The following is a 15,732-nucleotide window of genomic DNA, read 5'->3' as shown; positions in this document are numbered from 1 at the left end:
TATGAAAGCTTGAAATAAAGCATATCTACCTTAGAAACTATAAGCAATTCAGTAGAGAGACAGGTATCCTGATCAGTTCAGTTCAGTTCACTCAGTCGTGTCTGACTGTTTGCGACCCCATGAATCACAGCACACCAGGCCTCCCTGTCCATCACCAACTCCCGGAATCCATGCAAACCCATGTCCATCGAGTCGATGATGCCATCCAACCATCTCATCCTCTGTCGTCCCCTTCTCCTCCCGCCCTCAGTCTTTCCCAGCATCAGGGTCCTTTCCAATGAGTCAGCTCTTTGCATCAGGTGGCCAAAGTATTGGAGCTTCAACTTCAACATCAGTCCTTCCAGTGAACACCCAGGACTGATTGATTTCCTTCAGGATGGACTGGTTGGATCTCCTTGCAGTCCAAGGGACTCTCAAGAGTCTTCTCCAACACCACAGTTCAAAACCATCAATTCTTCAGTGCTCAGCTTTCTTCACAGTCCAACTCTCACATCCATACATGACCACTGGAAAAACCATAGCCTTGACTAGACGGACTTTTGTTGGCAAAGTAATGTCTCTGCTTTTTAATATGCTATCTAGGTTGGTCATAACTTTCCTTCCAGGGAGTAAGCGTCTTTTAATTTCATGACTGCAATCACCATCTGCAGTGATTTTGCAGCCCAGAAAAATAAAGTCAGCCACTGTTTCCACTTTTTCCCCATCTATCTGCCATGAAGTGATGGGACCAGATGCCATGATCTTCGTTTTCTGAATGTTGAGCTTTAAGCCCACTTTTTCACTCTCCTCTTTCACTTTCATCAAGAGGCTCTTTAATTCTTCTTCACTTTCTGCCATAAGGGTGATGTCATCTGCATGTCTGAGATCATTGATATTTCTCCTGGCAATCTTGATTCAAGCTTGTGCTTCCTCCAGCCCAGTGTTTCTCATGATGTACTCTGCATAGAAGTTAAATAAGCAGGGTGACAATATACAGCCTTGACGTACTCCTTTTCCTATCTGGAACCAGTCTGTTGTTCCATGTCCAGTTCTAACTGTTGCTTCCTGACCTGCATATAGGTTTCTCAAGAGGCATGTCAGGTGGTCTGGTATGCCCATCTCTTTCAGAATTTTCCACAGTTTATTGTGATCCACACAGTCAAAGGCTTTGGCATAGTCAATAAAGCAGAAATAGATGTTTTTCTGGAACTCTCTTGCTTTTTCAATGATCCATTGGATGTTGTTAATTTGATCTCTGGTTCCTCTGCCTTTTCTAAAACCATCCTGATACTTAGGCATCTGATACTTTGACATCAGAGGACCCTGGGCTCAGATTCTGGCTCCTCTGATTGTTAGCTGTATGCACAGGAGAGAATTGTTGCATTTCTCTGAGCCTCAGTTTTCTCATCTATCAAGCCCATCTTATTGGACTGTTGGCATAGAGATGAGATAATGTATGTAATATATCCAATGTGGTACCTATCCACCCAGAACTTGATGGCTGGTTTGGTGAGAAGGATAAAGTTGAGGATGAAGGATGGATAGGAGGCTGGAGGAGTGAGCAGTGACAAAGTATGAAGCTTTGTGTTCCTTGCTAAAAAAATTTGGACTTTATTCCTAAAGGCAGAGGAAGAATTTCAAAAAGTAGAGTAGCCTGGTCAAATGAGTGCTTTAGAAAGGGCCCCATGATGGATTGGAGGAGGGAGTAGGAAAATAAAATGGAAGTTAGAAGGCTCTTACACTAATATAAAGGCTTGGAGGGGGACCCTTTCTGTAGTGCGGCTGATGGAAGCTGTTCCCTATGACTTCTGAACACAGGCTGTGAGATTTATTAGGCCAGGTCTACTCACTCACAGCAGGGCCCAGCTACATGGAAGAAGATAGAATCCAGGCTCCTATTATCATTGGAACTAAGCTGCTTTGGTGATTCCATAAATGTCACACTCTAGCACACTGAAGTGGATTTTTTCAGCTTAAAATGGAAAAAGTAGCAGTGGTTATCAGTGGGTGGTGGGATTACTGGTTGTTTTTATATTATTCTTTCCCTCTTTCTCCATTTTCTAAATGATCTACAATGAACACACTTTTGTAATAAGGAAAACCCATTATAAAAGTTTTTCATATGAAAACTACACATAATTTCTGTCAAAACAGCAATTCTTTCCTTCCTACCTGAGTAAAGAAATGCTCAACTGAATTACAAATGGTTAAAAAAAAAATTGTTGACAGGATCCAGCTTCAAACTTCTCAGCTATTTATTTTCTCCCTTCTGCTTTGGAAAATTGTGCTATGCTCATGAAGATGGACTGGAGATGTGTGAGTGGTCTTGAGTTTGAAAAATAATAGTTGTTTTTATTGCTACAGTTTCAAGCTGAACATGGAAATGAATTATTTCCATGATTTATCCTTCAGGAAACAAGAAGTACAGAAAAATTGCCCAATCGTTAGAGATGATTGGATTATTGATATTTTCTTTTAAAGAAAATAAAACATCACATCAGAGAGATACCTAAGTGGCAATATCTCCACACTTAGCCTGGCTTGTAAAAGTAAGGAGTTGCAGGTGGGCCAAGTGGTGAAATTCAGCAGGAACTACAGACAGAGGTCTAAGAACTGAGATATTCCAGCACTGTGTTCCAAAGCCCTGGCCTAAATCCAGTGTATATCCATAAATGTACCTTTTATACTTCACTAGGCCATCTTCCAAAGAGGTGGCATCTTGATTACAATCTTCATTTTGGATTTTTCTAAAACAATAATAATGAAAACTGTTCACATAAATTTATGGTTCATAAATATTTAGTCCTCACAATGTGAGTTAACATTAGTCCCATTTTAGAAATGAGGGAAGTGAGGCTCAGAAAAGCTGACTGATGGGCTTGAGGTCACACAGCCAGAATATGGAGAGACAGGATTCAGGTCAGCTGTTTAAAACCTAACAACTGCGCCCCTTCCACTCCTCCCTTCTACTGACTGGTCTTAGTTATTTCATTTTCATTAGACTCACTAATTGAAAGGGCAAAGTAGGGCCCATAGGAATTATATTAGTTCTGATTGTTGTTGTAATAAATTACCATAAATTTAGTGGTTTAAGACAACACAAGTTTATTCTCTTATAGTTCTGGAGGTCAGAAGTTCAAAATGAGTCTCAATATAATGGTGCTGGCCGACTTAACTTCTTCAGGAGGCTCCGGGAGGCTTTTCATCCTTTCTAGGATATCAGTGGCTGCTGGCATCCCTTGGCTCATGGCCACATCACTCCAGTCTCTGCTTCTGTTCTCATATGGCCATCTCATCTTCTGTAATCAAACTCGCTGTGTGTCCCTCTCCTAAGGACATTGAGATTTAGGGCCCACTCTGTAAATCCAGAATAGTCTCCCCATCTCATGATCATTAATCACATCTGCAAAGTCCTTTTGGACATAAAAAGCAGCATCTAAAGTTTCCCAGGATTAGAAATTGGGTATTTTGGGGGGCCATTAATTAGCCTACCACAGGAATATTTATTTCATTGATTGAGTGGTCCTTGAATGTAAAATTCTCTGAATTTAAATCTAGGCCATAGCTCTTCTTAGCTTTGCTTTATTGTTTTTTTATTTTAGGGAATATTTTTATGTTTTTCAGAAAATACCTTTTTACTGCATATTGGAGGGTAGTTGACTAACCATGTTATGTTAGTTTCAGGTATAAAGCAAAGTGATTCAGTTATACATATACATGTATCTATTTTTTTTTTGCAAACTGTTTTCACATTTAAGTTGTTACATAATGTTGAGCAGAGTTCCCTGTGCTATACAGTAGGTCCTTGTTGGTTATCTATTTTAAATACAGCAGTGTGCACATGTCAGTCCCAAACTCCCTAACTGTCCTTTACCCTCCCCCCCCCCACTCCCCCCTGGTAACTATAAGTTTGCTGTAAGTCTGTGAATCTGTTTTGTAAATAAGTTCATTTGTATCATTTTTTAGATTCCATATATAAGTGATGTCATACCATATTTCATCTTCTCAGTCTGACTTACTTCCCTCAGTATGACAATCTCTAGGTTCATCCATATTGTTGCAAACAACATTTCATTCTTTTTTATAGCTAATATTCCATTGTATATAAATACCACATCTCCTTTATCCATTCCTCTGTCAGCAGACATTTGGGTTGCTTCCGTGTCTTGGTTATTGTGAACAGTGCTGCTATGAACATTAGGGTGCAGGTATCCTTTCAAACCATGCTTTTTATTTTTAATCTTTCACTTGAGGCCGTTGGGCTTTACTGCTTGCTTGCTGGCTAGCTTTTAAACAAATTTAACTCAGACTCCCTGTTGGAAGTCACTTGCCTAAAACTGGATCTTCTTGCTGTCTTCCAGGGATGGAGGCAGACAGCAGAGTTTCTCCAGTTTGGAAAGGGCATGGAAAGAAGTGCTTTCTTTACTGTTAGGCCTCTCCTGCCTGTTGCCATATATTAAGCACTTACTGAGTATCAGGAATTGTGCAAGCATTCTACATTCAATGATAGCTTGTTTATATCTTGCAAGCAGCCTATAAAGTAGATCTCACTAGCTCATTTTAGAGATAAGAAAATCAAGGCCCACATAAAAATATATCCAAGATTGCACAGTTAAACCTCAGAGCCTCCAAAATTGAAAAGCTCTTCATACCATGCTGTTGCAAAATTGGAGAATTTCCAAACTGGAGTAATGTATGGACCTCTTTTAAAGAGCACATATAAGCTCATAAACCCTTAGGGTTAAATTATAATTATGTTCATCATATTATTATTTAAGTATGGGCAAAGATAACTAGATATTAACTCCCTACGCTTATAGCTCTCCCATGACTATAAAAGCAAAATAACAATAATAATACATACATACAAATCTACAAACCTTTTTAAATGCTAATTAGGAGCATTGCTTTAGTGCAGTGGGTGATGCCATTTGTTGAAATTAAATGACTGTTAACGATCTAGATTTCATGCTGACTACCCTGCCGTGGGCATTTGGGATTTGGTGAACCTGTGCACTAGCTCTGGTCCTCTGGCCTTACTCACTTCTCCCACTGCTCTCCATCCACCAACATCACACACGTCCTTTGGGCTTTACTTGGTGAGAATGTCATTGACTTGTTAACTTTTTAGCCACTGACTATAGCAGCTGGGGTCACTGGGCAGCAGACTTGAGTCAAGATTAGCTGAAGTTGTCAGGGAATGTTCTTGGGAACCACTCCTGTGGAAGGGAGCAGGATGGAGCAGAAACAGGCAGAGGGAGAAGCTGATTTGTAGGCCCACAGAAGGCTTCTGCCAGCATCACATGAAGCAGTTTTATCCAAGCAACACAATCTCTCCAAAAGAACTGACAGCTAAGGGCTACATTTTAGCATCTTTCTCAGCAGCTAAAGAGGGACCTGGGCGGAGAAAGACAGTCCACTACACTAGCCCACAGTCAAGTTGGAGGGAGCAGCAATAGATGTAAACTTAAATGCAGCCTGGCTACTGAAATTGCCAGCCAGTTCTTCGTTATAAGATCTTAAAGATCATCTCTAATATTCTTTTTTTTTTTAATTTTTTAAAATGTGGACCACTGTTTTTAAAAGTCTTTATTGAATTTGTTACAATATCGCTTCTGTTTTCTGTTTTTGTTTTTTGGCCTTGAGACGTGTGGGATCTTAACTCCCCAACCAGGGATGGAATCCAAAACCCCCTGCATTGGAAAGTGAAATCTTAACCACGAGACCATCAGGAAAGTCCCTATAATATTCTTGAATTGATTTTTTTTAATTATCATAAAAATAAAACATGTTTACATTCTCATAGAGAACTTAGAGACCCCAACAACATCTTCACAGATCTGTAGGGCTCCTCAGACCTCATTCTGAGACAGAAGAATGTCAGGAAACATCCAGTTACTATACTGCTGTGAATCAATACATAAACCTGTAACAGGTCCATGGCATGAAAATCACAAAGTTCCATGAACCACAAAGTTCTTTAGGTGGCAGTAATAATTTCTAGATCTTCTCGTATTTCACGTGCGAAATATTTGGGAATAAATACTTTCATTTGTTAAACATTCACTCAGTATATCTAATCAAGCATCTGCTGTGAAATGGGTGCTTTACTAGACACCTTCTGGAAGGAAAGACACATAAGTGAGCACGTGAAGTGAGCAGATAATCACATAATTGAAGTCATGGAAAAGGATGATCTGAGAATCTGCGGCCATCAAAAAGGCATTGCCAGAGGCAAGGCGGGTGGAGAAATGGGGAGATGCTGGTTCAAAGACTCAGCGTTGCTGTTGGATATCTCAACGTGTAGGGTGAATTAATCTAGAGATACAATGTACGACATGATAACTGTCATTAACAGTACTATTTTATATGCTGGAAATTTGCTGAGAGTAGATTTCAGCTGCTCTCATGACTAAAAGAGAAAGACACGTATGTGAGGAGATGAATATGTTAATCAGCTTGACTGCAATGATTATTTTACTATGTCTATCATGTTTTACTATGTGCAAACATTATGTTGTACACCCTAAAGATGTAAGTTTCTATTCAAAAATGTGAGGAAGACTTTTTCCTTGGAGGAGTTGCTTGAGGGGGCCAAGATAAGGACATGCCAGGCAAAGGGACTCACAAGTCTTGAAAAGAAGCTGGGCATGGCAGGTAACTAGGAGATCAGGCTGAAAGGTGGATTAGGCAGAAGTGGGAGATTCCACTGAAAGAAGAGGGGGTGTAGACATTTGAATGTAACTAAATAATCATGACTTCTCTTTTCCTTTCCATTCACCTTGTCCTTTACTTACATTTATCTCACTCAGTCCTCACAAGTTACTATTAACCCACTAGAGGACACACACCCCCAAGAGTAGGGTCTGTATTGCTGTGTCCACTGCCCTATGGCCCAGACACAGCGTCAACCTCAAAAACAAGAAATTGACTCAAGAAGCAAAGCATTTATTTAGGATCAGAGAATTACAATTTGGAACATACAGATTCAGGTAGAAACCCAAATAGTGTCCTCATTATAAGAGAGAGAATCAGGGTTTTTGTTGGAAAAAAAGAAGAAAGTTACTTTTAAGGAGAGTTCATTGGTGCTGACAAGCAAATCTAGATTCCTAGCTCAGGTGAAGTGGTCACTAGGTAAAAGTGAACCCCGTCCTTTCAACATTCTTGCTAACTGCTTGGAATATTGGTGGTTTGGTCCACTTCAGAGGTTGAGACACAGGATTCGCAGGGTAGCTCCCCTGAAATGGCTTTACTTGACTTCATTTTAAAATTCTTGGTCACACAGCCTGCAGGATCCTAGTTCCCTGACCATGATCTCACATGGGCTCAGCCCGCATCAGCTTGAAGCAGCATTTTGGTTCCCGGCCAGAGACTGAGGTCAGGCCCCAGCAGTGAGAGCACCACATCCTACCACTAGACCACCAGGGACCAGGGGCCAGTGACAAGGCCCTGGCCCATCAGCTGTGTAGGAATGAATTACCACAAAACAATGAAAAGTAGTGAAGCAAGTAAAGTGCTTATTAGGAGGAAAATGAGTAGGTGTGGCTAGACATACTGGCAGGCTCAGAGAGCGCGTCACACCCTCATGTAGTTTGAATCACGTTTATGGGGCCTTTCTTCCTGGTTTCCTTTGACAAATCATCTTGCTTTGCCTGGTCCTGAGTCCTGTTTGGTTTATCTCAAAGTCCTCCCATGTGTGCCTCCACATCTCTTAGCCAAGATGGATTCCAACAAAGAGGCCTATGGGCAGCTTGACATCGCTTACTATGAGGTGAGACCTCCAAGGAGCCTTTCTACGTGTGTGTGGTCAGGAAGCTCTCCTTAACTTCACAAATGGGAAATATGTGGTCTTTTATCTGAGCAGGGCTCAGCCTCTTCCATCATCTTGCTTTTATGGAGTTCCTGCTATTATGGCGTTTCTTCTACAGGGAAGACAGTTCAGCCTGAGGCCCATCTATCTCCTGCCTCAACCAGGGATCAGACTCTTGCCCTCGGCAGTGAAAGTAGAGTCCTAACCACTGGACTGCCACGGAAGTTCCTGGGATGGCTGTATTTCAAATGGCTGCCCTCCCATCACCATCTTCACCCACTAGTGGGCACGCCTCACAAGAGCAGGACTGTGTAACTTGTCCACTGGCCCCATGCCCTTTGCCCAGCGCAGTTTCTGACCATAGAAGGAACCCAATAAATACATGTTTTACACACTGAGATATCTGCTCAGAAAGGATGAGCAACTTCCCCAAACTAACACAGCACATAAATGGTAGAGCCAAGGTATGGACCTGGGTCTGCCTTGTTCCACCACACCACCCTTTAGCCCCTGCTCCGTGATGTTACAGTAATAACTAGAAGGCGAGTTTCACTGTCAGGGAAACTTCTGTTACCAGGGGAAGTCTGGCAGAACCCAGCTGTGTGTGTGTGACCCTAATTTCCTGATAGGGACACCCCTTCCATGTCCACTAGACACACAATTTCTCTTCCATCCCCAGTGTCTCCCCAAACCTCTGTGAGTATTTGGGGGGCTCAGGAATGAAAAGAGTTAAGCTTTACAGCTGATCAAGCTGTTCCTTTGCATTTAAATAGCACCGTTTAAGAGATCGACACTTCTGGAAACTGATTTGATGCTAACATGCTGAGCACCTTGAGGCAGCTGGCTTCTCCCTCCTCCAGGTCATTTAGAGCTTCATTACTTAATAATTTGAAAGCTTTTTATGGAAATCAGTAGATGGAGGGAGATGATGAAGCAAAATGTTATTATATGTAAGGACCCAGCAAAACCGACTGACAGTCTTTGAGGGGAGAGAGGGGAGGGAGGTGTTGGTGTGCAAATCAATTCTTGTTTCTTTTTGAAACAGCTTTTATTTGAAAAATAATAAAGTTTAACAACCCACCCCAGTATTCTTGCCTGGGAAATCCCATGGACAGAGGAGCCTGGCGGGATACAGTCCATGGGTCTCAAAAGAGTCAGACACGACTTGGCAACTACACAACACCACCAAAGCGTAACAAAATCCAACAGCCTTTAAAATAGCCAAGTAAGGAACCCATCAGAGGTCTTATCAATTCCGTCCCTCTGTGGGCACTTCTGTCCCCTCTCCCCACCTTCCTGGCTGCTGCCCTGGCTCCCAGTCCATCACCTGTAGATGTTCATCCCACCACATTTGCACTCCGTGCTTGCCTCACCAAATGCTCCCTCCAAAGCCTTCGTGGATATTTCTCCAGATGAGAAAGCCGCAGCGAGCAGCCTTGGAGTAACTTTTCCTCATGACTTTTTTTAATGGCAATATATTTGGATGGCTCAAAATTCAAAAGCAGAACAAAGTTAATCTGTGAAAAGTTCTTGCTCCCTGGTTGCCCAGTTCCTCTCCCCTGAGGCACCTTGTCTTTGTGAAGTTCTTATGTTCCTTCCAGAGATAATTTAGGCAAATGGAAATAAAAGCATGCGCGGGCACGCACATACGCACACACATAAGCATATGCACATATATTTTCTTTATCTCTACCATTTCTTTGTAACATGGTAACTAGATTATTATACAAATAGATAAAGAGCCCAAAATACTATATAACGGTGTAAAAAAAAAAAGATACCAAAATATATACATGTTTACTTTTATATTTGTATGTGGCCTTTGGGCTCATCATTAAAAGAGTTATACTGGTGGGGAGATTATCTCTAAAATATACTATATTAGAAAGCAAGGCACAGAATGGCTTGTATACCAATCTATTTGTATAATCGTCTGGTTCCCATGATACAAGGAAATGGCAAGGATAAAGAAAATGTGTATGTGAGCTATGATTTCAACTATGTAACAAAGACGCAAATACAGAATGAATCTACTCATTGATGATAGCTGCTAAGTTAGGATGGAGGGATTATGTGTTTTATTTATTTATTTATTTTTTTTTTGCTTCTCTCTCTCTAAATTCCTATGATATTGTTATGTTAAATTTTAATTTTGAAGACCTTACTTTATGGAAAAGAATCTGCCTGCAATGTAGGAGACCCAGCTTCGATCCCTGGGTTGAGAAAATCCCCTGGAGAAGGAAATGGCAACCCACTCCAGTATTTTTGCTTGGAGAATCCCATGGACAGAGCAGCTTAGTGTGCTACAGTCCATGAGGTCACAAAGTATCATATACGACTGAGCAACTAAAACTTTCATTCTCACACTTTAGAATGTAAGGCATATTTTCATCTTGTTAGAGTTCTTTCCTGGTTCTTTCCGTATACACTAGCACCTATATCTCTACTGAAAATTGCCACATCCCTCCCCACCCAACTCCGGCCTCCCTCTCATTCCCCCACGCCACACTTTTTTCCTCCAGGGAGCCACTCAAGTCTCATACAATCTGTCACTGTTCCTTTGTTTGGGACCGCCTCCTGCCCTAGGCGGAAAGCTCCACGAGGGCAGGGGTTGAATTGGTGTCTCATTCGTTCAGGGCTCTGTCTCTGACACTCAGAGCCAAACCTGGCAGAGTAGGGACTCAGCAGTTATTTGCTGGATGAATGAATCCTCATGCTGGCCCCCAGCACTGCCTGTAATTGAGCATCCGTAATTGTTGTCCACTGCCTTCCTCCTCCATCCTTCTGAGATGGCTGGAAGGCCACCGCCCCCTCCATTTTGGATCTGGATCTCAGCTCTTCCAATCTTTTTTTTTAATGTTCTTAGTGCTTTTATTTATTTTTTAATTAATTAATTTTAATTGGGGTCTAACTACTTTACAGTGTGTAGTGGTTTTTGCCATACATTCGTATGAATCAGCCATGGGTGTGCATGTGTTCCCCACCCTGAACGCCCTCCCACCTCCCTCCCCATCCCACCCGCAGGGTTGTCCCAGTGTACCAGCTTTGAGCGCCCTGTCTCATGCATCAAACTTGAACTGGCGATCTATTTCACATATGGTAATATACATGTTTCAGTGTTATTCTCTCAAATCACCCCACCCTTGCCTTCTCCCACAGAGTCAAAAAGTCTGTTCTTTTTATCTGTGTCTCTCTTTGCTGTCTTGCATATAGGGTCATCGTTGTTTTCAAGGACCTCAAGCCTACAAGTGCCCCCCTCTCTCTCTCTCCTGTAACAACAGTTTCTCTTGTTGTATGGGATGATATCCTCCTCCATGCAAATTGCCCTAATTATCACTCATCTTCTAAGGAATAGTCACATGTCCTTCCTGCTACTGCTATTTTACTTGATTTCTCCCTTCCAGCCGACTGTCTTTCTGAAAAGTGCTGTCTGGGCTTGCTGGCTCCACTGTCTTTCCTAAAGTGAAGTGAAAGTCGCTCAGTCATGTCCAACTCTTTGCGACTCCCTGGACTATACAGTCCATGGAATTCTCCAGGCCAGGATACTGGAGTGGGTAGCCTTTCCCTTCTCCAGGGGATCTTCCCAACCCAGGGATCAAACCCAGGTCTCCCTCATTGCAGGCAGATTCTTTACCAGCTGAGCCACAAGGGAAGCCCAAGAATACTGGAGTGGGTAGCCTATCTCTTCTCCAAGGGATCTTCTTGACCCAGGAATCGAACCAGGGTCTCCTGCATTGCAGGTGGATTCTTTACCAACGGAGTTATCAAGGAAGCCCTTTCTTCAGTTGAATTTCCAGAAGTGACCAGAGGGGCAGTGGTGGCAGCACTGAGCGGGTAGCAGGGCTGGCTGCAGGGTGAAACTCTACAAGTACCTGGGGGCAGTGAGTGGGGGCAGTGGAGGCAGCACAAGGGCTCAGAAGAGGCCCTGGGGGCAGGTTCTAGTATTCTCCTGTCTCTCCAGCTGTTCCCTCTCTGGCTGTTCCCACCCTCTTGTCTATCTACACTCACTGCCCAGGTTCTCTGCCTCTTGACTTTGACAAGCACCTATACACCCAGTTCAGTTCAGTTCAGTCATCTCCGAATCTTTGCAACCCCTTGGATTGCAGCACACCAGGCTTCCCCGTTCATCACCAATTCCCAGAGCTTACTCAAACTCATGCCATCCAACCGTCTCATCCTCTGTCATCCCCTTCCCCTCCTGCCTTCAATCTTTCCCAGCATCAGGGTCTTTTCTCGTGAGTCAGTTCTTTGAATCAGGTGGCCAAAGTATTGGAGTTTCAGCTTCAGCATCAGTCCTTCCAATGAATACTTAGGACTGATTTCCTTTAGGATGGACTGGTTGGATCTCCTTGCAGTCCAAGAGACTCTCAAAAGTCTTTTCCAGCACCACAGTTCAAAAGCATCAATTCTTCAGCGCTCAGCTTTCTTTATAGACCAACTCTCACATCCATACATGACCTCTGGAAAAACCACAGCTTTGACTAGACAGACTTTTGTTGGCAAAGTAATGTCTCTGCTTTTTAGTATGTTGTCCAGGTTGGTCATAACTTTTCTTCTGAGGAGCAAGCGTCTTTTAATTTCATGGCTGCAGTCACCATCTGCAGTGTTTTTGGAGCCCAGAAAAATAAAGTCTGACACTGTTTCCACTGTTTCCCCATCTATTTGCCATGAAGTGATGGGACCAGATGCCATGGTCTTAGTTTTCTGAATGTTGAGCTTTAAGCCAACTTTTTCACTCTCCTCTTTCACTGTCATCAAGAGGCTCTTCAGTTCTTCTTTGCTTTCTGCCATAATGGTGGTGTCATCTGAATATCTGAGGTTATTGATATCTCTCCTGGCAATCTTGATTCCAGCTTGTGCTTCACCCAGCCTGGCATTTCACATGATATACTCTTCATACAAGTTAAATAAGAAGAGTGACAATATACAGCCTTGACGTATTCCGTTCCCGATCTGGAACCAGTCTGTTGTTCCATGTCCAGTTCTAACACGTCCAGTTGCTTCTTGACCTGCATACAAATTTTTCAAGTGGCAGGTCAGCTGGTCTGGTATTCCCATCTCTTTAAGAATTTTCCACAGTTTATTGTGATCCACACAGTCAAAGGCTTTGGCATAGTCAATAAAGCCGAAGTAGATGTTTTTCTGGAACTCTTCTGCTTTTTCAATGATCCAACGGATGTTGGCAATTTGATCTCTGGTTCCTCTGCCTTTTCTAAATCCAGCTTCACCATCTGAAAGTTCACAGTTCATGTATTGCTGAAGCCTGGCTTGGAGAATTTTGAGCGTTGCTTTGCTAGTGTGTGAGATGAGTGCAACTGTGCGGTAGTTTGAGCATTCTCTGGCATTGCCTTTCTGTGGGATTGGAATGAAAACACCTTTTCCAGTCCTGTGGCCACTGCTGCATTTTCCAATTTTGCTGTCATATTGAGTGCAGCACTTTCACAGCATCATCTTTTAGGATTTGAAATAGCTCAACTGGAATTTATCACCTCCACTAGCTTTGTTCGTAGTGATGCTTCCTAAGGCCCACTTGGCTTCACATTCCAAGATATCTGGCTCAAAGTGAGTGATCACACCATCGTGGTTATCTGGATCATGTAGTTTTTTTTTTTTTTTTTTTTTGTATAGTTCTTCTGTGTATTCTTGCCACCTCTTCTTAATATCATCTGCTTCTGTTAGGTCCATAGCATTTTTGTCCTTTATTGTGCCCATCTTTGCATGAAATGTTCCCTTGGTATCTCTAGTCTTTCCCACTTTGTTGTTTTCCTCTATTTCTTTGCACTGATGACTTAGGAAGGCTTTCTTATCTCTCCTTGCTATTCTCTGGAACTCTGCATTCAGGTGGGTATATCTTTCCTTTTCTTCTTTGCCTTTAGCTTCTCTTCTTTTCTCAGCTATTTGTAAGGCCTCCTCAGAGGCCTTTTTTCATTTCTTTTCCATGGGGATGGTCTTGATCCCTACCTCCTGTACAATGTCACAAACCTCCATCCATAGATCTTCAGGCACTCTCTCAGATCTAATTTTGTGAATATATTTGTCACTTCTACTGTATAATCATAAGGGATTTTATTTAGGTCATACCTGAATGGCCTGGTGGTTTTCCAACTTTCTTTAATTTAAGTCTGAGTTTGGAAATAAGGAGTTCATGATCTGAGCCACACTCAGCCCCTAGTCTTGTTTTTGCTGACTGTATAGAGCTTCCCCATCTTTGGCTGCAAAGAATATAATCAATCTGATATCAGTATTGACATCTGGTGATGTCCATGTGTTGTCTTCTCTTGGTTTTGTTGGAAGCGGGTGTTTGCTATAACCAGTGCATTCTCTTGACAAAACCTTGTTAGACTTTGCCCTGCTTTGTTTTGTACTCCAAGGCCAAATTTGCCTGTTATTCCAGGTATCTCTTGACTTCTTACTTTTGCATTCCAGTCTCTGGTCTAGGTGTGGGTCTGCAGTGGCCTGCTGCAGGGTCGGGGGCACTGACTGGGGCAGTGCGTGCACCCGCCCTTTTGTAGGAGGTTGCCATTATCTTCATTACCTCCATTATAGTTTGGCTTCAGGTCAAACAACAGGGAGGGAATATAGCCCTACCCATCAACAGAAAATTGGATTACAGATTTACTGAGTATGGCCCCGCCCATCAGAATAAGACCCAATTTCCCACTCAGTCTCTCCCATCAGGAAGCTTCCATAAGCCTCTTATCCTTATCCATCAGAGGGCAGACAGAATGAAAACAACAATCACAGAAAACTAATCAAACTGATCACATGGACCAGAGCCTTATCTAACTCAATGAAACTTTGAGTCATGCCATGTAGGGCACCCAAGATGGACAGGTCATGGTGAAGAGGTCTGACAAAATGTGGTCCGCTGGAGAAGGGAATGGCAAACCACTTTAGTATTCTTACCTTGAGAACCCCATGAACAGTATGAAAAGGCAAAAAGAAAGGACACTGAAAGATGAACTCCCCAGGTCAGTAGGTGCCCAATATGCTACTGGAGATCAGTGGAGAAATAACTCCAGAAAGAATGAAGAGACAGAGTCAAAGCAAAAACAATACCCAGTTGTGGATGTGACCGGTGATGGAAGTAAAGTCTGATGCTGTAAAGTACAATATTGCATAGGAACCTGGAATATTAGGTCCATGAATCAAGGCAAATTGGAAGTGGTCAAACAGGAGATGGCAGGAGTGAACATTGACATTTTAGGAATCAGCAAACCAAAATGGATTGGAATGGGTGGATTTAACTCAGATGACCATTATTTTTTTAAGTAATTAATTTTATTTTAATATAAATTTATTTAATTGGAGGCTAATTACTTTACAATATTGTATTGGTTTTGCCATACGTCAACATGAATCTGCCACGGGTTTACATGTGTTCCCCATCCTGAACCCCCCTCCCACCTCAGATGACCATTACATCTAAGACTGTGGGGAAGAATCCCTTAGAAGAGATGGAGTAGCCCTCACAGTCAGTGAAAGAGTCCAAAATGCAGTACTTGGATGCAATCTCAAAAACAACAGAATGATCTCTGTTCATTTCCAAGGCAAACCATTCAGTATTACAGTAATCCCAAGTCTGTGCTCCAACCAGTAATGCTGAAGAAGCTGAAGTTGAACAGTTCTATGATGACCTACAAGACCTTCTAGAACTAACACCTATACACACTTTCAAATTCACCTCCTGCCTGGCCTACTCCATTGAAATCCAGCCTCAGGTATCCAACTGCCTACATGACACCTCCACTCAGAGTCATCCTTGACCCCTCTTTGTTTTACACCCCACGTCCAACCCACCAGCAGATCCTGTTGCTTCTCCCTTTAAAATAATGTCTTGCATCTGACATCTTCCCACCCCTGCCACTGATCTTTCATGATCCCGTGTCACCTGACCGGCCTCCCTGGGTCCTGCCTGCCCTCCTACAGTTTACTCCCCCACC

The 15,732-nt window shown here is 42.5% G+C and overlaps 1 protein-coding gene across 1 annotated transcript in view; it reads left to right on the top strand.

Moving 5' to 3' along the window:
- SPON1 (spondin 1) overlaps positions 1–15,732 on the top strand; it is a 314,010-nt gene that overhangs the window by 265,145 nt on the left and 33,133 nt on the right. The window lies entirely within an intron of this gene.

Source organism: Oryx dammah, unplaced genomic scaffold (genome assembly GCF_014754425.2).
Source record: "Oryx dammah isolate SB20612 unplaced genomic scaffold, SCBI_Odam_1.1 HiC_scaffold_17, whole genome shotgun sequence".
NCBI classification, from domain to species: Eukaryota; Metazoa; Chordata; class Mammalia; order Artiodactyla; family Bovidae; genus Oryx; species Oryx dammah.
The sequence above is the reverse complement of the archived record's forward strand: the minus strand, read 5'-3'. Positions and strand labels throughout refer to the sequence as shown.